At 38.8% G+C, this 26,759-nt stretch overlaps 1 protein-coding gene and 1 pseudogene across 17 annotated transcripts in view; both read left to right on the top strand.

Annotated features, from left to right (window-relative positions):
* INVS (inversin) overlaps window positions 1–26,759 on the top strand; it is a 238,021-nt gene that overhangs the window by 57,722 nt on the left and 153,540 nt on the right. For 3 of the 17 annotated variants that reach the window (XM_074016963.1, XM_074016958.1, XM_065530986.2), the window contains exon 1: window positions 24,560–24,678. The exons of the other annotated variants lie outside the window; for them this stretch is intronic. The gene's annotated coding sequence lies outside the window, so the exon portion shown is untranslated. Of the gene's footprint in view, window positions 1–24,559; window positions 24,679–26,759 lie in introns of those variants that run through there. 17 annotated transcript variants of the gene reach the window in all.
* LOC102135724 (homeobox protein NANOG-like) lies at window positions 14,463–15,921 on the top strand (annotated as a pseudogene).

The raw sequence follows: 26,759 nt of genomic DNA, 5'->3' as shown, positions 1-26,759 counted from the left end.
TCTGTTGATCTTGTTTGTCAATCATCCCACATTTATTCTTTTCTTCCCATTCCCTCTACTACCATTTAGTCTAGGCAGTTGTCTTCTTATGACAAAAATTTCATAAATTGGCTGGGCATGGTGGCTCATGCCTGTGAACCCAGCACTTTGGGAGGCCAAGTTGGGCGGATCACTTGCAATAAGGAGTTTGAGACCAGTCTGGCCAACATGGTGAAACTATCTGTACCCAAAATACAAAAATTAGCTGTGTGATGTGGCGGGCTCGTGTAGTCCCAGCTACTCGGGAGACTGAGGCAAGATAATTGCTTAAACTCAGGAGATGAAGGTTGCAGTTAGCCAAGATTGCACCACTGCACTCCATCCCAGCCTGGGTGACAAGGTGAGACTCCCATTCCAAAAAAAAAAAAAAAACCTCGTAAATTGAGTGTTGTACTCCAAAAGAATTTGAATATGATCTACTTTAATTTTGTCAGTCTGCCAGAAGTGAGCCTTATAATTCATTCCTTAGGAGAACTCACAAAAGGAAGGAAATTGAGGTGCTAGGAAATTGAAGAAATTTGGGTGTTAGGAAGGTTTTGAAGTTAGTTTACAAAGAACATAATTGGAGCCCCAGTGACTAAGACCATAATGCTGTTGAATGGCTGGGTGGATGGATGGATGGATGGATGGATGGATGGATGGATGGATGGGTGGATGGACATCAATTTTCCAGACCTTAGGGCACAAGGTTAGGATTGGTTTGCAGGAGCAAGACAGAAAACTGAATTACATTATCTGGTCAGGCTTCGCTTAGGTTGATTTGACTCTTGCTAATCTCACTAATGAGTTAGACTTAAATCTTGCCTTGATTAGAGTCAAGGTAAGCCCCAAAACTGAGGGAAGGAGAGCATAACCTACAGATAGAGAACTTCAGCTGGCAAAATTGGAAGGTCACAAGGACCCCAGAAGATAATTAGCAATCCCATTCATTGTTTGTCAACTAAAAAAACTTCAAACTAAAACTTCCAGAGTAATAAACAGTTAGACTTCCTGCAAAGAGCATCTCACACAGCAAATAGAGCCTGGAAGAAAAGGCTGGGAACTGACATGAAGCACCATGTAGGCCTCAAAAAGGAGCCGGAAATAATAGACTAAATGGTATAATAATAAGTAATGGGCCGGTAGCACAATCAACTAGAGTTCAGAAATGCAGTCTGTGCTTTAACTGATTTCCTTTCCTGAAATATTTCATATTTGCTTGGATGGCTCTATAGTCATTTGGGTCCATCATGGAAATTTATATCATTAATGCACATTTTCTGTTAATACAAATAACATAAAAGTGGCTTAGATGACAAGCACATCTGTTATTTTATACATCAAGCAGTCTTACGTAACAAGAGGTAATATCCAGGGTTGGTTAACTCAGTGGCTCAATGATGTTAGCAAGGACCTGGGTTTTTATATCTTTATCCTCTGCTATAATCAGGATGTTGGCTTGTACTTTAGGCTAGCTTTCCTTGGAGTTAATTTCAAGGTGGCTGCCTAAATTTCAGGCATTGCATGTAGACCACAATATCTAGAAGCAGAAAAATTGAATGCCCATATCTTATTTACCTTTTGAACGTGGAAAATCTCAGGAGCCCTGTGGCAGATGCTCTTTCCATTCCTTTGATTCCCAGGCCTAATCCCATCCCTTGGCAAGGAAAATGAAAACTTCCCGATTGCTATGTCATTCAAAGTCACCTTGGTGGGCACCAGTAATCCCAGCTATTCAGGAGGCTGAGGCAGAGAATTGCTTGAACCTGGGAGGTGGAGGTTGCAGTGAGCCAAGATCATGCCACTGCACTCCAGCCTGGATGACAGAGCGAGACGCCGTCTCAAAACAAAAACAAAAACAGAAAAACAAAGTCACCTTCTGAGTTTGGCAAGGACCCGGTCTTCTCTGAAATACGTATTTACTTAAAAGGAGAACAACCAAAATCAGGGTTCTGTTGGCCTAGAAGCCTAGAAGAGGATGGGCATATATATTAGCCAGGCAATCCATGGTGTCAGCCACAATTTCTATTGGACACTTACAGAACTTTGTGAACGTAACTACTTTCAAAAGCAATGGCCATAGGCTGTAGGTCACCTTCATGGAATTCCATCTACTGGCATTGCCCTTTAGCTCTAGGCTACAAGAAAACCAGCTCTACATACTCTTCTTGCCACTGGGGTGACCCTAACCTTTACCCTACCTTGACGTCCTTTCTTTTTTTTTTTTTGTTTTGTTTTGTTTTGTTTTTTTGTTTGTTTGTTTGTTTTAGCAAATGTGGATATTTCCTCCCAAATGCTCCCAAATGAGGAAATGGTCAAATCACTTAGCTGTTTCAGTAACAAACACAGGCACCACCTCACATGTTGTTACCCCACAAACTTAATTGAGAAGTGTAGTGATAAAAAGCAATGATCTAGTCTCTGAATTCAGAATTTAAAAAGCAATGATCTGAAAATTGAAAGAATTCATTTAATAACAGATATGTAGCACCTACTAATCATGAGGTACTGCTCTATATATGTGGGACACAGCAGTGAACAACAAAACAAAAATCCCTGACTTCAAGGATCTTACATTTTGTTGGTGGGAAACAAACCAATAAACAAGTGAATACATTTTTGAAGTATATATAGTATTATGTCAGATAGGGATACATGCTATGGAAAAAAAATAAGACAGGTGAGGGTGATAGGGAGTGCAGAGGTTTACAAATGTAAATAGGGTGATCAGGGTAGACCTCACTTAAGAAAGTAATATTTAAGCAAATACTTAAAGATTATGAAGGAACAAACCTTTCTGGGAGAGAATATGCCAAGTGCAAGGTCCAGAAATGGGCACATGCTTTGTATTTACAAGAAACATTTAGCAAGGAGGCCACTGTGGCTCTAGTCGAGTAAGGACGAGTTCAGAGATCACAGAAGGCCTGTATGCTATTTAATGATTCTACTTTTACATTGCACAAGAGGGTAAAGTTATTGAAGTGTTTGGGCACAGAAAATATGATCTAGCTTATATTTTGAAAGATTCATTCTAACTGCCGTGTTGAGGATAGACTGTCAAAGGATGAAAGCAGAAGAGAGATTAATTAGGAAGCTGAGAGTTGATGTTGGCTTGGACCAGAGTGGTAGTGGCAGAGGTGGTAAGAAGTCCAATTTTATTTTTATCTAATGTATTTATTTTAGTTGACAAAAATTGTGTATATTTATGGTGTACAACATGATGTTTGAAATATGTATACATTGTGAATTGGCTTAATTAATTATGAGGTAGTACATAATTAACATCTTTACTGCCTCATATTTATACATGGTGTCAACACTTAAAATCTACTCTGTTAGCAATTTTCAAGCATATAATACGTTATTATTAACTATAGTCACTGTGTTGTAGCCAATATTAAATATATCTTGAATTTTCTGCAAATTACAGATGGGAAAGGAAGAGTCAGTGACTTTGACACTAAGTTTTTTTTTTAAGCCTTATTTTTAAAAATGTTTTCTTAAGGAGAACTTCAAACATATTCAAAAATAGAATAGTAAAATGACCCTCTATGTGTCACCACTCAGCTTCAGTAATTACCAGGTCATGCTAATCTTATTTCCTGTATTCCTTCATTAACTTCTCCCCTTCCCATGTTGAAGCAAATCTCAGATATTGCAGTGATATCATTATATCAATATGTATTTCTTTTTTTATTATGCTTTAAGTTCTAGGTATATCAATATGTATTTCTAAGAGGAAATGACCTTTTAAAATAGAATCATGATAATATTTTTCAAAAAATGTAGCAAGAATCACTTAATATCATAGTATCATAAAGTGGCCCATTGATGTTCAAATTTCCATTGTCTCATAAATGTCATAAATGTTTTTGTTTATTTACACATGTTTGAAATGGATTCCAAATAAGGGCTATATGTTGTGATTGGCTGGTATGTCAAGTCTTTTTTAATCTATAGATTCACTCTCCATCTCTCTTTGTTTCTTTTGGCTTTTTTTGTTTGTTTGTTTATAATTTTTTGGCTATTGTGGCTTAACCCCTGACCTAACTTGATGTCTTAGTCTAGACTGATTATCTCAGTAAGATGATTCTCCCTTCAGGTGTGATAAACCTATTCCTCAGACCTGTGTATTACCTGTAAGTTAGCTGTTGGATCTGAAGACTTGATCTGATTATTGTTCAATTTTTTTTTCTTTTTTCTTTTTTTAATTTCTCATTTTTATGGGTATTTAGTAGGTATATGTATTTATGGGGTACATGTAATGTTTCAATACAGACATACAATGTGTCATAGTCATATCAGGGTAAGTGGAGTATTCATCACCTCAAGCGTTTATCATTTTTGTTAGAATTACAGTTCAATTTTTGGCGAACTGTTTTATTATTATGGTACATTCATTCTTAGGAGGGACATAATGTTTCATTGTGTCTATTTTTATGATGTTAACACTTAGTGATGCTCAGTGCCTAGAGCCCATTGTTCATTAGGAGTTGCAAAATGATGATATTCTAATTCTAACATCTATCCTACCGTTATTATCTGGAATAATTCATTAAAGAGAAACTTCCCCTTGTCTACTATTAGATTACTGAATGGTACAGTTCATATAGGAAAGGAAGGATGAATGCTTGATTCTCCCTCTTTATTTACCAATTTTTAAAATAATAAATTGGTTTCCTGGCATCCTCCTAGAATAATCAATTAATTTTTTCATTTTTAGCATCATTATGAACAAGGCCTAGAATTTTTTAGTATGATTTTAACATATTTGCTGTATCAATCCATTGGAGTTATTATCCTTAATTAGTATTCAAATTACTCTATTTTTGGCCTGTGGGAGGCCCTTCAAGTAGACTTCTGGATCCATTTGACATGAGCCTAGTATTTGATAGCTCACTTGCTATCTGCTATGTCCAAATATTCCAGATTCATTTCTATATTTTTTGCTTCAGACCTGGAATCAGCTATTTCGCCAATAGCTTTACTTTTAGTAGGAAAAAGTATTTGGAGAACACAATCTAGGATCTAGGGTGCTTACTACTACCAGGTTGGTGATTGTTTCTAGGCTTTTATAGTGGACAGAGCTTGAGGATTTTTTAAGCAATAAAAATATTATTTGATCACCTCCTATTCTAATTCTGGGCTAAAAGGAAACTTAACCTCTTCTTACATCTCTACTCCTTTTGCTCACCCAGTCAAGAATGATAAAATATCACATTGTCTAGATGAAAAACCTGAGACTCAAGAGCTTTAGTAATTTGTCATTAAGTGGCAGAACCAGGCTTCAAACACATATCTGTTTGACTCCAAAGTCTGTGCTTAAAGTCAAAGTCATCTTTAGAAAATTTGTGTTTAACCAGAGCTCCTTTGGGAAACCTAGGCAGGATGATGGGTTGAGCCCAGGAGTTCCAGACCAGCCCTGGCAACATAGCAAGACCCCATCTCCACAAATAACAACAAAAACTAAATTAAGACGAAAACTAGCCAGGCATGGTGGCACATGCTTGTAGTCCCAGCTACTCAGGAAGCTGAGGTGGAAGGATCACTTGAGCCTGGGAAGTCACGGCTGCTAGGAGCCATGCTCGCACCACTGTACTCCAGCCTGGGCAACAGAGTAAGACCCTGTCTAAGAAAAAAGAAGCCACAGATCCCTTGCTGCAAGGCATAGCATTTTAAACAGAACTGCCAGGTAGAGAATTCAATTCAACTAACACGCGTTGAGCACCTATTAATATTTTTATACAAAGTCCTTTTCACCTGTATGATACTGGTGTCTATAAACAAATTTGATTTGTTGATTTATCTACAAATCTATATTTATCCAGAATGCAACCACTTTTCTCAACATTCCCTCTACCACCACTTTGGTCCTAGCCACCATCACATTGGCCTAGATTATTATAGTAATCTTGCTTGGATAATTATAATAGTGTCCTAACTGGTCTCCTGGTTTCTGCTCTTGCCCCCTGCAGTCTGTGTCCAACATATCAACCAGAATTATCCTTTAAAACTTAAATCAAAGCGTGTCACTCCTCTGCTCCAGATCCTTTAAAGGAATTTTACAGTCAAGCACAGTGGCTTACACCAGAACTTTGGGAAACCAAGGCAGTCAGATCACTTGAGGTTAGGAGTTCAAAACCAGCCTGGCCAACATGGCAAAACCCCATCTCTGCTAAAAATACAAAACTTAGCCAGGCATGGTGTTGCGTGCCTGTAGTCCCAGCTACACCGGAGGCCGGGGTACAAGAATCATTTGAACCCAGGAGTCGGAGTTTGCAGTGAGCCAAGATCACGCCACTGCACTCCAGCCTGGGTGGCAGAGGGAGACTCTGTCTCAAAAAAAAAAAAAAAAAAAAAAAAAAAAAAAAAAAAGATTTTCCATCTCAGAGTAAAAGACTAAGTATTTCCTGTGACCTATCAAGCCTTTTATTTCATGTTCTGAATTCTGTTGTTTGTATGACCTTATTTCTAATCTTTCCCGTATTTCCTCCACGTACACCACTCTGACCTCAGTGCTGTTCCTCTAGTAGGTGAGTCAAGCTCTCACCACAGGTTTTTGCATTTGTTCTTCCCTCTCCTAGGAATGCCGTTCCAGTAGGAATCTCTGTGTTGAACTCCCTTGCTTTCATCAGTTTCTTATTCAAAAGTCACTGTCTCAGTGAACCCTTTTCTGGCAATCCTGTCTAATACCTGCCTCACCTCACACATTGTATTCTCCCTACTCTGCTTTATGTCTTTTCTTAGCACTTAACACTATCTAAAATACTATATATTTTACTTATTTATCTTGCTTATTGTCTTTTGCCCCACTAGAATATAAACTCCATGAAGTTAGGGATTTATTTTTGGTCTGTCTATTCACTAATTTATCCCCATTGCCTAGGACAAGTAGTTGGTGCTCAAAAAATAGTTGTTGAATGAATGAGTGTACTTCTAAAGTTATAGCTTTATTAATTCTCCCAAGTGATCCAGGATTTCTTACATGAGGCATATATTGTGGGCAAAAACATATTATGAGATTCCAGTTGTCTAATATTAGAATATTTTTAAAGGAAGAATAGTCCTGTTTTGCTATCTTTCTTTTTCTCATACAATCCTTCTTCCCCACCCCAGCGACTCCTGCTTGTACTTCATAGAATACTTCCTCTCTTGGGACTAGATATTTCTTTCTCTTTTCTTTATTTTTTTTTCTTCTGGCTAAATAGCCACAGATTGTCCATTTGGGCTGACTCTCGCTGGAAAGTGAGTCAGTGCAGCCTAGTGGAGAGCAGAGGCCGGAGCATTTGCATCTCCAGAATGTTTGTATTGACAAATGGCAGTCAGTTATTGACATTTTTGTCCCTTGGTGATACTTCAATTGGCTTATCTTTGCTGGTCAAATGCCTTAATTGTTCTGGCCTTTAATTCAGTCAAAGTTGGAGCTAGAGCAGAGGGGAAAGAGAAGGAGCCAGACTAACAGAACATCAAGCTTGAGCTTGGAGGCTGCTGGCAACGATCAGCCTGTCATAATGTTATGATTTGTTCATTTTTATACCATTTATTAGCCTTTACTTGTTGTGCCATTTGGCCTCCAGGGCAGATAAAGTGCTGTCTAATTTGGTAGGTTTGCTTCTGTCAGAGCAGCCTCGACAGGGAAGGTGTTAGCTGCAGTGACAAATAATCAATAGCTGTCGTTGTCATGAGGAACGTGAGCAGTTGGGCCTTTCATCTGGAGGATTAGAGGTCTAATTGGATTGAGAATAGGGAGGGTGGGCTGTTGGGTAACCCTGTCAGCCTTGTGAAGCTGTCAAATGTCGGCCTTATTCATGGTGAAGGGAATAAGGAACCTTGTGCTTTCAGAATTGAGGAGAAAGGCATGTGAAAGCCCTTTATACAAAGGAATAGATCCTGAAGTTGATTCAGCTAACATATGCTCCCTTTTAAACTTAATTAAATATCCCTTTAGATAATAAATCTATGGAACTTTAAATGATATTTTTAAGGTTGAATGTGTAATATACACACACATTCACACATACGCTATACAAATCCAGGTTGATTCTTTAGTCTTTGGTCATGCCAGAAGATAAACCACTTGAATGAAGGTGAAAAATGAAACTTTATGAGAGAAACTGCATAAGTTGTCATCTCATTGTCAGAATTAACAAGTGATAAGTATTTTTAATACTATTAATAGAAAAAATAAGTGAGACATTAAATTAAAAGGATAGATGAGTTAATAATAAAGTATGGATATGTGACAGTTATTTTTCTCCCCTGCTCATTTAGAAGTGTGGTTTCTTATAAAACAAAATCTTTCATTTATTCCAACCTGAACTAATCCAAAAAATGAAGAATTATGCATTGGCTAAATTGCTTCTTCAACGGAATGCCTAATTTTTTCTTCCTTAGCAAGTGACAGGATTGCATTTAAGTGATACCAATGGTATCATATCTAGTTCAGTCCCAAAATGTTTTTTGTATATCCCTACGTACTTATGCTGTACTCCTTTATATTTATGCTATAATGCCATCATTTGGAGTATGAATGGAGAAGATATTTGAGAAAAATGAGTTAGCTTGTTCTCTAATCTATAGAGCTCTTAATACTACCTCTGCAAGGCCAAGTAAGTGACTTTAAATTCCACTAAATTTCATAGAAATTGAACAAATTTAATAATGATAAATGTTAAACACAATTTTATTTAAAAAGTTTGTAAACTTGTTTGTGAATCCATTCTCTATGTACAAATTAAATTCAGTGCATTGCTGTTGTCCAAAAGCATGCATAATTTTTTTTAAATGTTTTTATAATATGGTAGGTACTAAGAGCATTTGTAAGCATCATCCCTACAGTATATCTTTATGAAAGCCTTGAATAAAGGTGGGTTGACAGTAATGCCAAGAGTGTGTGAATAGGCATTTCTCACTTACAGATTATATACTTAGTCCATCTCTATAACCCCATGGTCCCTTTTCTATAGTCATTCAAAGCCCAGCTAACCAATTTGAAATAACTCCAAAAAATACTCCAAAAGAACTAGATGCATATACAAAAGACACTAGATGGATGAACCTGGTTATCTCATTGGGCCCTTCAAATCCTGAGGTCCATACTATTTATTACCATTACAAATATTTCACTAAGTTCTTCCTATATCAGTGCTGGCTTGAAAATTCTATGATTTTACTCACTTGTGTAATCCACAGTGAAGATCAGCAAAATTCTCAATACTAGGAATTTAGAATTATGGTTATCTAAAGTACTTGCTTTGCTTGATCTAAGCTAGAAGTATTTAAAATTTCAAACAATTATTCGTGATTACAGAAATCTCTCAGATTTCATGCAGTTCTTCTAGAGCTGTAGCTATGGAAGTATAATTGTGAGTACATTTATACTTAAGCAGAATTACTCATAGGAAATGGTAAGGTCAGCCAAACACAGTGGCTCACATCTGTAATCCCAGCACTCTGGGAGACCAAGGCCAGAGGATCACTTGAGCCCAGGAGTTTGAGACTAGCCTGAGCAACATAGTGAGACCCTGTCTGTACAAATAAATAAATAAATATATAAAATTTAATTAACAGTCATGGTAGCTCACAGCTGTGGTCCCAGCTACTCAGGAAGCTGAGAGGAAGGATTGCTTGAGCCCAGGAGGTCGAGGCTGCAGTAAGCTGTCATCACACCACTGCCCTCCAGCTTGGGTGACAGAGCAAGACTCTGTCTCAAAAAATAAAAATAAAAAAGGAAATGGTAAGATCAGATTTGATATCCTTGCAAAAGAAGTTCAAAGTTTAAATAGGTTTAAATAGTTTTGTGTTTGGGGTTTTGATCAGAATACACTTTCTATGACCTATAAACAAAATTGTTGCTCTTGAGGTTAGATTAGAATATTCTGTTGCTTTGAAACTCCTTATAATCCTTATTATTCACTCAACAAATATTTGTGCAAAAGCCACTGTGCTAAGTTATGGAAACACAACCATGACAGGGACTATCCTGCCCTCAAAGAAGCTAAATTGGTAATTAACATATAATATTTCTGTATTAAATGCTAGAAAAGGAGTAAGCTTAGGTATATCGTGGGAAAAATGTAAGAGGGGCATTTAAGCCATCCTGGGGTGTTGTAGTCAAGAATGGCTTCCTTCAATAGATAGCAACTATGCTAAGTAGAGAGGAGAAAAGAGATGGGAAGCCCATTCTCTCCATTCTCTTGGAGTATTCTCAAGGAGGGAAAGAATATGTACAGTCACGTGCCACATAATGACATTTTGTTTAACTTCAGACCACATATACAATGGTGGTCCCATGAGCCATCACACCCAGCCTATTTTTTATCTTTCATAGCATGTTTTTACTGTACTTTTTCTATGTTTAGATATGTTTAGATTCATGAATACTTACCATTATGTTATATTTACCTAGAGTATTCAATATAGTAATATACTGTACAGGTTTGTAGTCTAGGAGCAACAGGTTATACCATATAGCCTAGGTGTGTAATAAGTTGTAACATCTGGGTTTGTGTATACTATGATGTTCACAAAATGACAAAATCACCTAATGACACATTTTGCAGAACATGTTCCCACTGTTAAGCAACATGTAACTATAGCTCATTATGTATGGATTATTGACTATGAGGTAGAAAATATGGAGAGATGATATTGGACAAGTAAAGTGGGATCAGACCATGAAGTGTCTGTCCTACATGGAGGACAATAAATAAATTTGAATATTTACTGAAGAGTTAGATTTAAAACTTGAATATTGATTAATTGGACTAAATGAAAGAGATTTGCAGCTAACTCACCACTGCCCTTATGATGACCAAATTCATATACCTTTCCTACTTCCTCATACCTCTTGACAAAATTGGTACATTTTACCTTCTTTATAACTTTCTCCATGCATCTCTTTCTTTTCTCTGATGTATATCAGGTATAACATTAGCAAAAGCATTGGGCTGATAAAAATCAGAAGACCTAGAGTCATGATTTAGGCTCTGCTTCTTTCTAACAGAGTGATTTTAGGCAAGTATTAAGTTTAAACACTCCAGACTTCTGTTTCCTATTTTTTAAATTTGTGGCAATACTTAGGTTCTTACAGGAGTTATCTAATTTAATAGATTTGAAAGGACTCTAAAACTTTTGATTATGTTAAAGAACACATAGTCTAAAGAGTCCTGACTTAGATCACAAAATGATAAGGCCCTTGAGCATGTAAAAAAAAAAAATGTATTAAAACAGATTGAAGTTAAAATTAAGAAATGTCAACCAAACACTTAGGTAACAATTCTAGGAATAACATTGGACCCTTACTTATGAATCTTAACCCCTTTTGTCGCATAATTATTCATGAACAAATTTACCCCTGTTATTCTATGAGTTTCTAGAATACAGAATCCTATCAAATTTATCTTTGTATCTTCCTACAATGCCTTGCACGAAATAGGTACTAAATAAATATCTTCAAGGAATGAAACAATGAATTCTTGTAGTGTCAGAATTTGTTCTGGACACAGTTTAATATCTAACAGCCTTGGATCATTTTGTTTTCTATTTTTCAGTTTTGCGGAGATGTTTAAAAAGACCACTACTTCTCTAAAATCTTTTATTGTTCCAACTTTGGAATCTATTAATGAGATATAACATTTAACTCAGTGAGAAAAGACAGAAGCTTGGTACTGGTCTCATCTATTTGGACAAGGAAAGCTCTAAGAGAAGCTGGTTACAGAGGTTCAGCAGGAGGGGACATTGAGCTGCATAAATATTACAGTTTATCTGTAATCAAGGGCAGCTATTGTTAGCACAAGATTTAAAAACAAGTAGATAGAGAGTCAGATAATACTTGTGAATCCACTACAGGTAGGCAGTGGGCAACTTGAAATTCTGTCCAAGAGTAGGAGGGTTCCAATCACCAGCCAGAATAGAGCTTAAGATTGAGTGGCTATTCCACCCAGTGAGTCAAATTATTAGTTCAATAGAGTGAATTGGCTGCTTGGGGGAAAATATGAAAGCCCAGTGATGATCACTAGATTTGAAATCACTAGATACCAAGTCCCAGGTTATAATAGTTGAATGAGTGGCTTAAGATATATGCTTTCTTAGTGGTCAGTGCAGGGCTACCATTGTCTTAGATTAACTTAGAAGGATAAGGATGATTGAGATGGCCTAAGTACTTCTCACATCATTGAGATTGATAGAGCAGTACTCAACCATCTAGAAAGCCTTTCGAAGTAGCAATGGCTTTTGAAAATGGCATAGTAGGCCGGGCGCGGTGGCTCACGCCTATAATCCCAGCACTTTGGGAGGCCGAGGCGGGCGGATCACAAGGTCAGGAGATCGAGACCACGGTGAAACCCCGTCTCTACTAAAAATACAAAAAATTAGCCGGGCGCGGTGGCAGGCGCCTGTAGTCCCAGCTACTCAGGAGGCTGAGGCAGGAGAATGGCGTAAACCCAGGAGGCGGAGCTTGCAGTGAGCCGAGATCGCGCCACTGCACTCCAGCCTGGGCGACAGAGCGAGACTCCGTCTCAAAAAAAAAAAAAAAAGAAAAAGAAAATGGCATAGTAGCTCCTATTGGATCAGCCCTCCAGTAGATAACATTTATAAATTATGAACAAAATATAAAAGCAACTATCTGGAGGAATTGAAGAGTGACCAAGGAGGCAGAAATTGTAGTGTAATCAGCCCTTAGAAGACTGTGAGAGTAACACTGGATGAGTTTCCACTTTTATAACAGGGCCTACTCAGTTCTTCAAAGAGGATGAAGACTGAAAAGAAATCTGCATTCTTACTTTTTGAAGAATCAAAGGACAGCATTTAGGGCAATGGCTGTAAGTCAGAAGAGATGTTTCAGGCTGGGCACAGTAGCTCACGCCTGTAATCCCAGCACTTTGGGAGGCCAAGGCAGGTGGACCAGTTGAGGTACGGAGTTCAAGACTGGCTTGGCCAACATGGTGAAACCCCATCTCTACTAAAAATACAAAAAATTACCCGGGTGTGGTGGTGCATGCCTGTAGTCCCAGCTACTCAGGAGGCTGAGACAGGAGAATCACTTGAACCCAGGAGGCAGAGCTTGCAGTGAGCCAAGATTGTGCCATTGCACTCCAGCCCGGGTGACAGAGTGAGACTTCGTCTCAAAAAAAAAAAAAAAAAAAAAGAAAAAAAGAAAAAAGGAAGAGATGTTCCAAAACAGAGAAAATCATATAAGGGAAGGCCTAACCTCTACATATAAACTGCCAAAATCTCTGACTAACCCCTAACCTAAACATAGATGGGGAAAACTTCAGGCAACCAAGCTAAGGCTAAAATAGTTCATCAGCGATTTAGCTGCTGCCTGCCTATGCAGGCAAAACATAATTTGGAGTTTGGGTTCAGCCAAGATATCTGCCTGCTAAAACAAAAATTGAATAGTCTTCAGCATAACATAACAGAATCCAGAATCTCTACAACACATCATTTTCAATGTTTAAGATATTCCCAACTATTGCTAGACATGAGGACAAACAGTGAACTGTGTTCCATACTCAAGAGAAAAAGTAACAATGGAGAACAACCATCATTGTTGTTCCAGATTTTAATGAGCAGACAAGGAATTTAAAGCAAGTCTTTTAACTCTGCTTAATGATGCAAAGAAAAATATGTTCATAATGAATAAACAGATAGGATGTTTTGCAGAAAAATAGAAACTCTATAAAAAGAACTAAATGGAAGTTCTAGAACTGAAAAATACAGTATCTAAAGATTCACTAGAAGGGCTTATCAGCAGATTGGAGATAAAGAAGAGTCAGTGAACTTGAAGATAGATCAATAAAAATTAAGCAATCTTAAAAAAAAAAAAGAAGCGAATATACTAAGAAAAAAATGAGTCTTACTGATTTGTAGGACAATATTGAAAGACCAAACTGTTTGTAATTACAAAGATAGGAGAGAGAGAATGGGGCAGAAAAATAATTAAGAAAATGATGGCCAAAAATTGCCCAAACTTGGTGAAAGACATACGTTTAAATATTCAAGAAACGTAATGAACTCCAATAAGATAAATACAAAGAAAATCTTGGCCTAGCGTGGTGGCTCATGCCTGTAATCCTGCACTTTGGGAGGCCACGGCGGGCAGACCACCTGATGTCTGGAGTTGGAGATCAGCCTGGCTAACATGGTGAAACCCCGTCTCTACTAAAAATACAAAAGTAACTGGGCGTGGTGGTGTGCACCTGTAATCCCAGCTACGCAGGAGGCTCAGGCAGGAGAATCGCTTGAACCCAGGAGGCAGAGGTTGCAGTGAGCCAGAATCGCACCACTGCACTCTGGCCTGGGTGACAGAGTGAGACGCTATCTTCAAAAAAAAGAAAATCTCACCTGAAAATACTATAATCAAATTGCTGAAAACCAAAGATGAAGAGAAACTTAAAAGCAGCCAAAGGGCTGAACTGAGCTGGTTGCCTTCTGTTACTGTGGGGGAACTCACTTCATCCCAACTTCTTCATACTTTCACTTCTGGAGGTCATATTCCTCTGACATCTTCCAGAAAAAAAAGTCTTAAAGCGTTAGCCTTTTTTACAGTCCAGCTCTTAAGTTTTTTCCTCCCCTTTTTCAATAATAACATGAGTGTGCATCCAGCTTGTCCCCAAAGCCTGCCTTACTCTGAAGCATCCAACTGTAAAGACTCTTCACCAATGTCTGTGGTTTGTGGGCCTGAAACAAACTATCCATCCTTGCATATATCTTCTGCTGAGATGCCTCACACAGAGTCTGGACAGCCCTAATTCTTTCACTAGTCCCAAAGGGAGACAACTCACTTCTGCAGAGAAGAGCACTGCAAAAAAGGAAGACAAAGTCCTGGTGAAGAAACAGATGACCAGAGCTGTGTTCTCTTCCACCCAGCTATGTGTACTCAGTGATAGATTTCAGAGACAGAAATACCTCAGTCTCTAGCAGATGCAAGAACTTTACAGCATCCTGAATCTTAGCTACAAATAGGTTAAGACTTGGTTCCAGAACCAGAGAATAAAATATAAGAGGTAGGCCGGGCGCGGTGGCTCAAGCCTGTAATCCCAGCACTTTGGGAGGCCGAGACGGGCGGATCACGAGGTCAGGAGATCGAGACCATCCTGGCTAACACAATGAAACCCCGTCTCCACTAAAAATACAAAAAAATTAGCCGGGCGTGGTGGCGGCGCCTGTAGTCCCAGCTACTCGGGAGGCTGAGGCAGGAGAATGGCGGGAACCCGGGAGGCGGAGCTTGCAGTGAGCCGAGATCGCGCCACTGCACTCCAGCCTGGGCGACAGAGCGAGACTCTGCCTCAAAAAAAAAAAAAAAAAAAAAATATATAAGAGGTGGCAGAAAAACAACTGCCCAAAGAGTGGTGTGACTCCAAAGGCCTGAGCACCTACCTACCCGCCTCTATTCTTCCTGCCCCCAAGGATGCTTGGCGAGCACGTCTGGGAACTTTCAATGCGGAGCAACTAAACCTGGAGCAATTCATCCTGGAGCACCAGACCTGGAATAGCCAGTCCTAGAGCAGCCATTCCTGGAACACTCAGACCTGGTGCACCCAATCCTGGAACATTCAGGCCTGAAACAATCCCTTCTATAGCTATGGAGAGGAATCTCTGCAAGTCCTGCATGCAGTTCCAGCAAAATTCTTCTCTCAGTTACTTGGAGGCTGCCTTGGAAACTGCTGAGGAAAGCTACAGTGAAATACAGGAGACCACTAGGTATTTTAGTACTCCACAAACCATGAATTTATTCCTAACCTATTCCAAGAACATGCAGCCTGAAGATATGTAAAGATGAGTGAAACTGATATTACTCAATTTCAGTCTGGGCACTGGCTGAATCATTCCTCTCCCCTCCTGCCTCCCTCATAGGATTTTTCTTATTTGGGAACCATGTGTTGTGCCTTCATATCTTTGTTTCCTTTATGCCTATCAAGTCGACGTTGTGGAGGGTGGGGTATGATTGGAGCCAAATCAGAGAGGTTTCTTTTTTTCCTATGGGATCTTTCTGGAGAAAAAAGGTTTTAATAACCTTGGCTGCTAAGGACAACATGATAGAAGCTGTCTCTGGCTATAGATAAGTAGATATAATACTAGTTTGAATATCTTTAGGATTTAGAACCTAGCCTCAAGAATAGGAAGTAAAAGTACAAATTGGTGTGGTGAAGGTATATTCCTATTTTCTGTGATTGGGGGGCTTTACTTATTTTTATATTTATTTATTTAATTAATTTATTTATTTAGAGACGGAGTCTCACACTGCCGCCCGGGCTAGAGTGCAGTGGCATAATCTCGGCTCACTGCAACCTCCGCCTCCCAGGTTGACGTGATTCTCCTGCCTCAGCCTCCCAAGTAGCTGGGATTACAGGCGCACACCACCACACCCAGCTATTTTGTTGTATTTTCAGTAGAGACTGGGTTTCACTATCTTGGCCAGACTGGTCTTAAACTCCTGACCTTGAGATCCACCCGCCTCCGCCTCCCAAAGTACTTGGATTACAGGCCTGAGCCACCATGCCTGGACTTACTTATTGTTAAAAACCCAATTATTAAGGTAAAGGATTAAGCTGTAACATGCTTCATTAATTTCGTCAGCCCCTCTGGCTCTGTGTTTTACTATAGCCCCTAATTGGTTGATTATGCTAATATTTATAGACAGTAGTCTTCTATTTGCTGCATCATAATGACATCAGTACTAGTTTGCTTGGTTTAAGTACAAATGAATAAAACAACCATACCACCTTTAAAAAAAAAAAGTAGCCAAAGAAAAAGACATGATGATCCCCTAACCAAGGGAAGCTGCGAGGGACTGTGCCGTGAGGGACTGTGCCATGAGGGACTGTGCCATGAGGAATAGTGCATTCTGGTCCAGATACTGTGCTTTTCCCACAATCTTTGCAACTTACAGACCAGGAGATTCTCTTGGGTGCCTACACCACCAGGGCCCTGGGTTTCAAGCAAAAAAATGAGTGGCCATTTAGGCAGACACCAACCAAGCTAGCTGTGGGAGTTTTTTTTTTTTTCATACTCCAGTGGTGCCTGGAATGTCAACGAGAGAGAACTGTTCACTCCCCTGGAAAGGAGGCTGAAGCCAGGGAGCCAAGTGGTCTAGCTCAGCGGATCCCACTCCCATGGAGCCCAGCAAGCTAAGATCCACTGACTCGAAATTCTTGCAGCCAGCACAGCAGTCTGAAGTCGAACTGGGAAACTCTAGCTTGCTGGAGGGAGGGACATCCCCCATTACTGAGGCTTCAGTAGGCAGTTTTCCCCTCACAGTGTAAACAGCTACCAGGAAGTTTGAACTGGGCAGAGCTCACCACAATGCAGCAAAGCTGCTTTAGACAGACTGCCTCTCTAGATTCCTCCTCTCTGGGCAGGGCATCTCTGAAAGAAAGTCAGAAGCCCCAGTCAGGGGCTTATAGATAAAATTCCCATCTGCCTCAGACAGAGCACCTGGGGGAAGGGGCGGCAGTGGACACAGCTTCAGCATACTTAAATGTTGCTGCCTGCTGGCTCTGAAGAGAGCAGCAGATCTCCCAGCAGAGCACTCGAGCTCTGCTAAGGGAAAGACTGCCTCTTCAAGTGGGTCCCTGATTCCCATGCCTCCTGACTGGGATACACCTCCCAGCAGGGGCCGACAGATACCTCATACAGGACAGCTCAGGCTGGCATCTGGCAAGTGCCCCTCTGGAATGAAGCTTCCAGAGGAAGGAACAGGCAGCAACCTTTGCTGTTCTGCAGCCTCTGCTGGTGATACCCAGGCAAATAGGGTCTGGAGTAGACCTCCATCAAACTCCAGCAGACCTATAGAATAGGGGCCTGACTGTTAGAAGGAAAACTAACAAAAATAAAAGAATAACATCAACATCAACAAAAAGCCTGTCCACACAGAAACCCCATCCAAAGGTCACCAACATAGAAGACCAAAGGTAGATAAATCCACGAAGATGAGGAAAAACCAGAGCAAAAAGGCTGAAAATTCCAAAAACCAGAACACCTCTTCTTCTGCAAAGGATCACAACTCCTCACCAGCAAGGGAACAAAACTGGACAGAGAATAAGTTTGATGAATTGACAGAAGTAGGCTTCAGAAGGTGGGCAATAACAAACTCCTCTGAGCTTGTTCTGTAAAGGAGCATGTTCTAACCCAATGCAAGAAAGCTAAGAACCTTGGGAAAAGGTTAGAGGAATTGCTAACTAGAATAACCAGTTTAGAGAAGAACATAAATAACCCGATGAGCTGAAAAACACAGCAGGAGAATTTCGTGAAGCATACACAAGTATCAATAGCTGAATCGATCAAGTGGAAAAAAGAATATCAGAGATTGAAGATCAACTTAATGAAATAAAGTGTGAAGACAAGATTAGAGAAAAAAAAAGAATGAAAAGGAATGAACGAAGACTCCAAGAAATATCGGACTATGTGAAAAGACCAAATCTATGTTTGATTGGTGTACCTGAAAGTGACGGAGAGAATAGAACCAAGTTGGAAAACACACTTGAAGATATTATCCAGGAGAACTTCCCCAACCTGGCAAGAGACCAACATTCAAATTCAGGAAATACTGAGAACACCACTACGATACTCTTCAAGAAGAGCAACTCCAAGACACGTAATCAGATTCACCAAAGTGAAATGAAGGGAAAAATGTTAAGTGCACTAATAAAGAAGAAAAGAGAGAATTAAATAGACACAATAAAAAATGGTATAGGGGATATTACCACTGACCCCACAGAAATACAAACTACCATCAGAGAATACTATAAACACTTCCACGCAAATAAACTAGAAAATCTAGAAGACATGGATAAATTCCTGGACACATACACCCTCCCAAGACTAAACCAGGAAGAAGTTGAATCCCTGAATAGACCAATAACAAGTTCTGAAATTGAGGCAGTAATTAATAGCCTAGCAACCTCCAAAAGCCCAGGACCAGACAGATTCATAGCCGAATCCTACCATAGGTACAAAAAGGAGCTGGTACCATTCCTTCTGAAACTATTCCAAACAACAGAAAAAGAGGGACTCCTCCCTAACTCATTTTATGAGGCCAGCATCATCCTAACACCAAAACCTGGCAGAGACACAACAAAAAAAGAAAATTTCAGGCCAATATCCCTGATGAACATCGATGCAAAAATCCTCAATAAAATACTGGCAAACCGAATCCAGCAGCACATCAAAAAGCTTATGCACCATGATCAAGTGAGCTTCACCCCTAGATGTAAGGCTGGTTCAACATACACAAATCAATAAATGTAACCCATCACATAAACCGAACCAATGAGAAAAACCACATGATTATCTCAGTAGATGCAGAAAAGGCCTTCAATAAAATTCAGCACCCTTCATACTAAAAACTCTCAAACTAGGTATTGATGGAATGTATCTCAAAATAATAAGAGCTATTTATGACAAACCCACAGCCAATATCATATTGAATGGGTGAAAGCTGGAAGCATTCCCTTTGAAAACTGGCACATGACAAGGATGCCCTTTCTCACCACTCCTGTTCAACATAGTATTGGAAGTTCTGGCCAGGGCAATCAGGCAAAAGAAAGAAATAAAGGGTATTCAAATAGGAAGAGAGGAAGCCAAATTGTTTCTGTTTGCAGATGACATGATTGTATATTTAGAAAATCCCGTCATCTCAACCCACAATCTCCTTAAGCTGATAAGAAGCTTCAGCAAAGTCTCAGGATGCAAAATCAATGTGCAAAACTCCCAAGCATTCCTAAACACCAGTAATAGACAAAACAGAGAGCCAAATCATGAGTGAACTGCCATTCACAATTGCTACAAAGAAAAGAAAATACCTAGGAATACAACTAACAAGGGATGTGAAAGACCTCTTCAAGGAGAACTCAAACCACTGCTCAAGGAAATAAGAGATGACACAAACAAATAGAAAAACATTCCATGCTCATGGATAGGAAGAATCAATATGATGAAAATGGCCATACTGCCCAAAGCAATTTATAGATTCAATGCTATCCCCATCCAGCTACCATTGACTTTCTTCACAGAATTAGAAAAAAACACTTTAAATTTCATATGGAACCAAAAAAGAGCCCATATAACCAAGACAATCCTAAGCCAAAAGAACAAAGCTGGAGACATCATGCTACCTGACTTCAAACTATACTGCAAGGCTACAGTAACCAAAACAGCATGATACTAGTACCAAAACAGAGAGATAGACCAATGGAACAGAACAGAGGCCTCAGAAATAACCCAACACATCTACAACCATCTAATCTTTGACAAACCTGACAAAAATAAGCAATGGGGAAAGGATTCCCTATTTAGTAAATAGTGTTGGGAAAACTGGCTAGCCATATGCAGAAAACTGAAATTGGACCCCTTCCTTATACCTTACACAAAAATTAACTCAAGATGGATTAAATACTTTAAACGTAATACCTAAAACCATAAAAACGCTAGAAGAAAACCTAGACAATACCATTCAGGACAGAGGCATGGGCAAAGACTTCATGACTAAAACACCAAAAGCAATGGCAACAAAAGCCAAAATTGACAAGTGGGATCTAATTAAACCAAAGAGCTTCTGCACAGCAAAAGAAAGTACCAGCAGAGTGAACAGGCAACCTACAGAATGGGAGAAAATGTTTGCAATCTATCCATCTGACAAGGCGCTAATATCCAGAATGTACAAGGAACTTAAACTTACAAGAAAAAAACAACCCCATCAAAAAGTGGGCAAAGTATATAAACAGACACTTCTCAAAAAACAGACACTGTCTTCAAAAGAAGACATTTATGCGGCCAACAAACACATGAAACAAAGCTTATCATCACTGGTCATTAAAGAAATGCAAATCAAAACCACAATGAGATACCATCTCACTCCAGTTAGAATGGCGATCATTAAAAAGTCAGGAAACAACAGGTGCTGGAGAGGATGTGGAGAAATAGGAACACTTTTACACTGTTGGTGGAGTGCAAATTAGTTCAACCATTGTGAAGACAGTGTGGCGATTCCTCAAGGATCTAGAACCAGAAATACCATTTGACTCAGTAATCCCATTACTGGGCATATGCCCAAAGGATTATAAATCATTCTACGATAAAGACACATGCACACATATGTTTATTGCAGCACTATTCACAATAGCAAAGACTTGGAACCAACCCAAATGCCCATCAATGATAGACTGGATAAAGAAAATGTTGCACATATACACCATGGAATACTATGCAGCCATAAAAAATGATGAGTTCATATCCTTTCCAGGGACATGGATGAAACTGGAAACCATCATTCTCAGCAAACTAACACAGGAACAGAAAACCAAACACCGCATGTTCTCACTCATAAGTGGGAGTTGAACAGGGAGAACACATGGATAAAGGGAGGGGAACATCACACACCAGGGCCTGTCAGGGGTTGGGGGCTAGGGGAGGCATAGCATTAGGAGAAATACCTAATGTAGATGACAGGTTGATGGGTGCACCAAACCACCATGGCACATGTATACCTGTGTAACCAACCTGCACATTCTACACGTGTATCTCAAAACTTAAAGTATAATAAAAAAAGAAAAAGAAAAAAAGTGATCCAATATAGTAAAGCATGAATACGGGTGACAGCATACTTTTCAGTAACAATAGGCACAAGCAGACAGTAAAATAATCGCTTTAAAATGCTGAAAGGAAAAACTGTCAATCTAGAATTCTATATCTGGTCGAACTATCTTTCCATAATAAAACTGAAATAAGGACAAACAAAACTAAGAGAATTTATCCCAAACAAACCGATATTACAAGAAATAATGGTCAGGCGCAGTGGCTTACACCTGTAATCCCAGCACTTTGGGAGGCTGAGGAGGGCAGATAACCTGAGCTCAGCAGTTCGAGACTGCTCTGGGAAACATGGTGAAACCTCATCTCTACTAAAATACAAAACATTAGCTGGGTATGGTGATGCGCCTGTAGTCCCAGCTACTCGGGAGGCTGAGGCATGAGAATTGCTTGAGTCCAGGAGGCAGAGGTTGCAGTGAGCCGAGATCGCACCACTGCACTCCAGCCTGGGCAACAGAGCGAAACTCTGTCTCAGAAAAAAAAAAAAAAAAAAGTGCACCAGAAAAGATAAATAGGTAGCTAAAGATAAACAATTAGTTTTTCTTACTTTAAAATTAATTATAAAACTGTATTGTGGTATGGTAAATGTAGGTATAATACATATATGATATCTACAGCATAAAGTATGGGGTGGGGATTATATGACTATACAATTGCAGGGTCTTGCATTTTGTATAAAGTGATACAACATTAACTCTAAATCGACTTTGTAAAGTTATGCATATGAACTGTAATACTTGGAGGAAATACTAAAATAATAATGCAATGAAGTGTTGCTTTTTTTTAATTCAAGAGAAAAAAGTTTAAAGGAATTCTTAAAAATTGCTTGGATTTCACTTCCCAAGATTCTAACTCAATTGGTCTGAGGTAGAAACCAGACAGTAATACGTTTTAAAAGCTCCTCACCTGATTCTAATATGTTTAAAACGCCAGTGTGGGGAATGTTTCTAACAGTGCTAAATCAAAGTTATTGGATGTAGTTGTATAAGAGAGAAGAGTTCTTGCATTAACAGAGAGTATGTGTTGCTGGAAGAACCATGCAGATCACCAGAGCAGTTTTACCCCATTGAAAAGCATTAGTTCCTGTGAATCCGCAGACCACTTGCCTCCTGTTGATGACAAAGTCTTCACCATTTTGTAAAAAAATGAAGACAACATCATTGTAGTATTTAACATATATAGGCTTGTGTATGTCTGTGCATCTATAGTCTGTATGTAATAAGTCTGTCTTCCTGTTACTGCAGTTCTTGAAAATAGTTGGGTGGCCTTTTGCTACATAGGAAAGACATATTTAGAATAATATGACTTCATATATAGGCTACATGGTGTACAAAAAAATGCATGTGGGGGAAAGTAAGGGGAGCACTCAAAGATCTTCCAGAGCATCTCAAACAGAGATTCAATAAGAGGCCTATTTAAGAGGTCATTGGAAGGGAGATGCCATAATTCTTAAAGACATGCAGAAAAAAACAGTGATTTTAAATATTTGCCACAAATGGAAAATGATCGGAGTAGATACTCAAGTTACAATTAATTTGTGATCATTTGCTATAAAGCTGCTTTTTACCTGGGTGATTCTGTGTAAGGCATGCCATAGATTTATCGATTGTCAATTATTAATGATTTTCCTCAGGCACAAAAGATGTAAATAGATATTGGTGAAAAGCTACCAGCTGTCCTTTCAGGAAGGACAGTCCTTTATTTCTTTTTTGAGGGCTTACACTTTTTTATGCAATAATATTCATAATAGATTTACTTTCTAAAATAAACTTAGATTGCAAAAATGTAAACTTTATACTGTCATCTTTATATTCATTCCAATAATATTTTTAATGATTATTATTATTGAGTTAAAATGTGCATACAAGAATGTACAGAAAAATATACAATTAGATACGTATAATAAATGTACCCACTCACATCACCACCACCACAATCTGGACGTAAAACATTTCGGCAACACCAGAAAGTTCCTATTTTCCCCACTTTCAGCCAGTCTCCACCTCCATGGTTAACCACCGTTATGATTTTTAACACAAAAGATTAGTTTTGCCTGTTCTTGAACTTTTTATAAATAGAATTTTTTTTGCTGTCCACAAGAGACACACTTTATTTTGTATATGCATAGAAATATATATATATATATATATATATATATATATATATATTCATTTTAGTAGTTTTTATAGTGCAAATAGTTTTTGGTTACGTGGATGAATTGTGTAGTGGTGAAGTCTAAGATTTTAGCGCACCCGTCACCTGAATAGTGTATGTTGTACCCAATATGTAGCTTTTTATTCCTCTGCCCACTGTCACCCTCTCCTTTCTGAGTCCCCAAAGTACATTATACCCCTCTGTATACCTTTGCATAACCATAGCTTACCTTCCATTTATAAGTGAGAACATGTGGTATTTGATGTTCCATTCCTGAGTTGCTTCACTTAGAATAATGGCCTCCGGCTCCATCCAAGTTGCTACAAGGACATTATTTCCTTCTTTTTATGGCTGAGTAGTATTCCATTGTATATATGTACCACATTTTCTTTATCACTCATCAGTTGATGGGCACTTAGGTTGATTGCATATCTATGCAATTGTGAATTGTGCTGCAATATACGTACGCACGTGGATGTCTTTTTAATGACTTACGTTCATTTGGGCAAATACCCAGTAGTGGAATTGCTGGATCAAATGGATCAAATGGTAGATCTACTTTTCATGCCTTGAGAAATTTTCACATTATTTTCCATACGGGTTGTACTAATTTTTTTTTTTTTTTTTTTTGAGATGCAGTTTCGCTCTGTCGTCCAGGCTGGAGTGCAGTAGTGCAATCTTGGCTCACTGCATCCTCCGCCTCCTGGGTTTTAAGCAATTCTCTGCCTCAGCCTCCTGAGTAGCTGGGATTATAGGCACTCATCACCATGCCCGGCTAATTTTTTTTTTTTTTTTTGTAAAGACAGGGTTTCACCAACTTGACCAGGCTGATCTTGAACTCGTGACCTCATGATCCACCCACCTTGGCCTCCCAAAGTGCTGGGATTACAGGCGTGAACCACCGCACCTGGCCAGGTTGTACTAACTTACATTCCCACCAGCAGCGTATAAAGTGTTCCCCTTTCACCCCATTCATGCCAACATCTATTGTTTTTTGACTGTTTAATAATGGCTGTTCTGGCTGGGCTATGGTGATACTATCTCATTGTGGTTTTAATTTACATTTCCTGATGATTAGTGATGTTTAGCATTTTTTTCAGATGTTGGCCATTTGTATATCTTTTTTCAAAAATATCTATTCATGCCATTTGCCTACTTTTTAATGGGATTATTTGGGTTTTTTTCTTGCTGATTTGAGTTTCTCGTAGATTCTGGTTATTAGTTCTTTGTCAGATGCATAGTTTGGAAATATTTTCTTCCATTTTGTGGGTTGTCTGTTTACTCTGATAATTATTTCTTCCACTGCACAGAATCTTTTTAGTTTTATTAGGTCTCATTTATTTTTGTTTTTGTTAAATTTGCTTTGGGGTCTAAATCATAAATTTTTGCCTAGACCATTGTCCGAAAGAGTTTTTCCTAGGTTTTCTTCTAGAATTTTTATGGTTTCAGGTCTTAGATTTCAGGCATTCATCCATCTTGAGTTGATTTTTGTATATGGTGAGAAATAGGGATCCAGTTTCTTTTCTCTACACGTGCACATCCATTTTTCCCAGCATTTTATTGAATAGGGTGTTTTTTCCCCAATTTATATTTTGGTATGCTTTGTCAAAGATCAGTTGTAAGTATTTGACTTTATTTCTGGGTTCTCTGTTCTGTTCCATTGGTCTATACATCTACTTTTATACCAGTACCATGCTGTTTTAATTACTATAGCCTTGTAGTATAATTTGAAGTCAGGTAATTGTGATGCCTCCAGATTTGTTCTTTTTGCTGAGGGTTGCTTTGGCTGTCCAGGCTCTTTTTTGGTTCCATATGAATTTCAGGATTGTTTCTTATTCTGTGAAAAATGATGTTGGTATTTTTATTGGAATTACATTGAATCTGTAGATTGCTTTGGGCAGTATGGTCATTTTTACAATACTGATTCTTCCAGTCAATGAGCGTGGGATGTGTTTCCATTTGTTTGTATCATCTATGATTTCTTTTTTTTTTTGAGACGGAGTCTCACTCTGTCGCCCAGGCTGGAGGGCAGTGGTGTGATCTCAGCTCACTGCAACCTCCACCTCCCAGGTTCAAGTGATTCTCCTGCCTCAGCCTCCCGAGTAGCTGGGATTACAGGTGTGTGCCACCATGCCCAGCTAATTTTTGTATTTTTAGTAGAGATGAGGTTTCACCATGTTGTCCAGGCTGGTCTCAAACTCCTGAACTCAGGTGATCCACCCGCCTCAGCCTCCCAAAGTGCTGGGATTACAGGCATGAGTCACTGCAACCAGCCTCATCTATGATTTCTTTAGGCAGTGTTTTATAGTTCATCTTGTAGAGATCTTTCATCTTTCTGGTTAAGTATATTCCTAGGTTTTTGTTTGGTTTTGTTGTTTTTGTTGTTTTGCAGCTATTTTAAAAGGGATTGAGTTCATGATTTGATTCTCTGCATGGTCACTGTTGGTGTATAGCAGTGCTACTAATTTGTGTACATTGATTTTGTAACCTGAGACTTAATTGGATTCATTTATCAAATCTAGGATTCTTTTGGAGGAGTCTTCAGGGTTTTCTAGGTGTATAATCATGTCATTGGCAAAGAGAGATAGTTTAACCTTCTCATTTCCAATTTGGATGTCCTTTCTTTCTTTCTCTTGCTGATTGCTCTGGTTAGGACTTCCAGTACTATGCTGAATAGAAATGACGAAAGTAGGCATCCTTGTCTTGTTCCAGTTCTTACAGGGAATGCTTTCTACTTTTTCTGATTCGTTAAAATATACGTTGTGGGTTTGTTATATGTGGCTTCCTTCTATACTTAGATGGAACGTACCTCAAAATAATAATGTGTTGAGGGTTTTTATTATAAAGGAATGCTGGATTTTATTAAATGCTTGTTCTGTGTCTACTGAGATGATCGTATGGTTTTTATTTTTAATTCCATTTATGTGATGAATTGTACTTATTGACTTGCATATGTTAAAGCATCCCTGCAGCCCTGGATGAAACCCAGGGTGAAT

The sequence above is a fragment of the Macaca fascicularis genome, chromosome 15, assembly GCF_037993035.2.
Source record: "Macaca fascicularis isolate 582-1 chromosome 15, T2T-MFA8v1.1".
NCBI lineage: Eukaryota > Metazoa > Chordata > Mammalia > Primates > Cercopithecidae > Macaca > Macaca fascicularis.
Note: the sequence above shows the minus strand (reverse complement) of the source record. Positions and strands in the feature narration are given on the sequence as shown.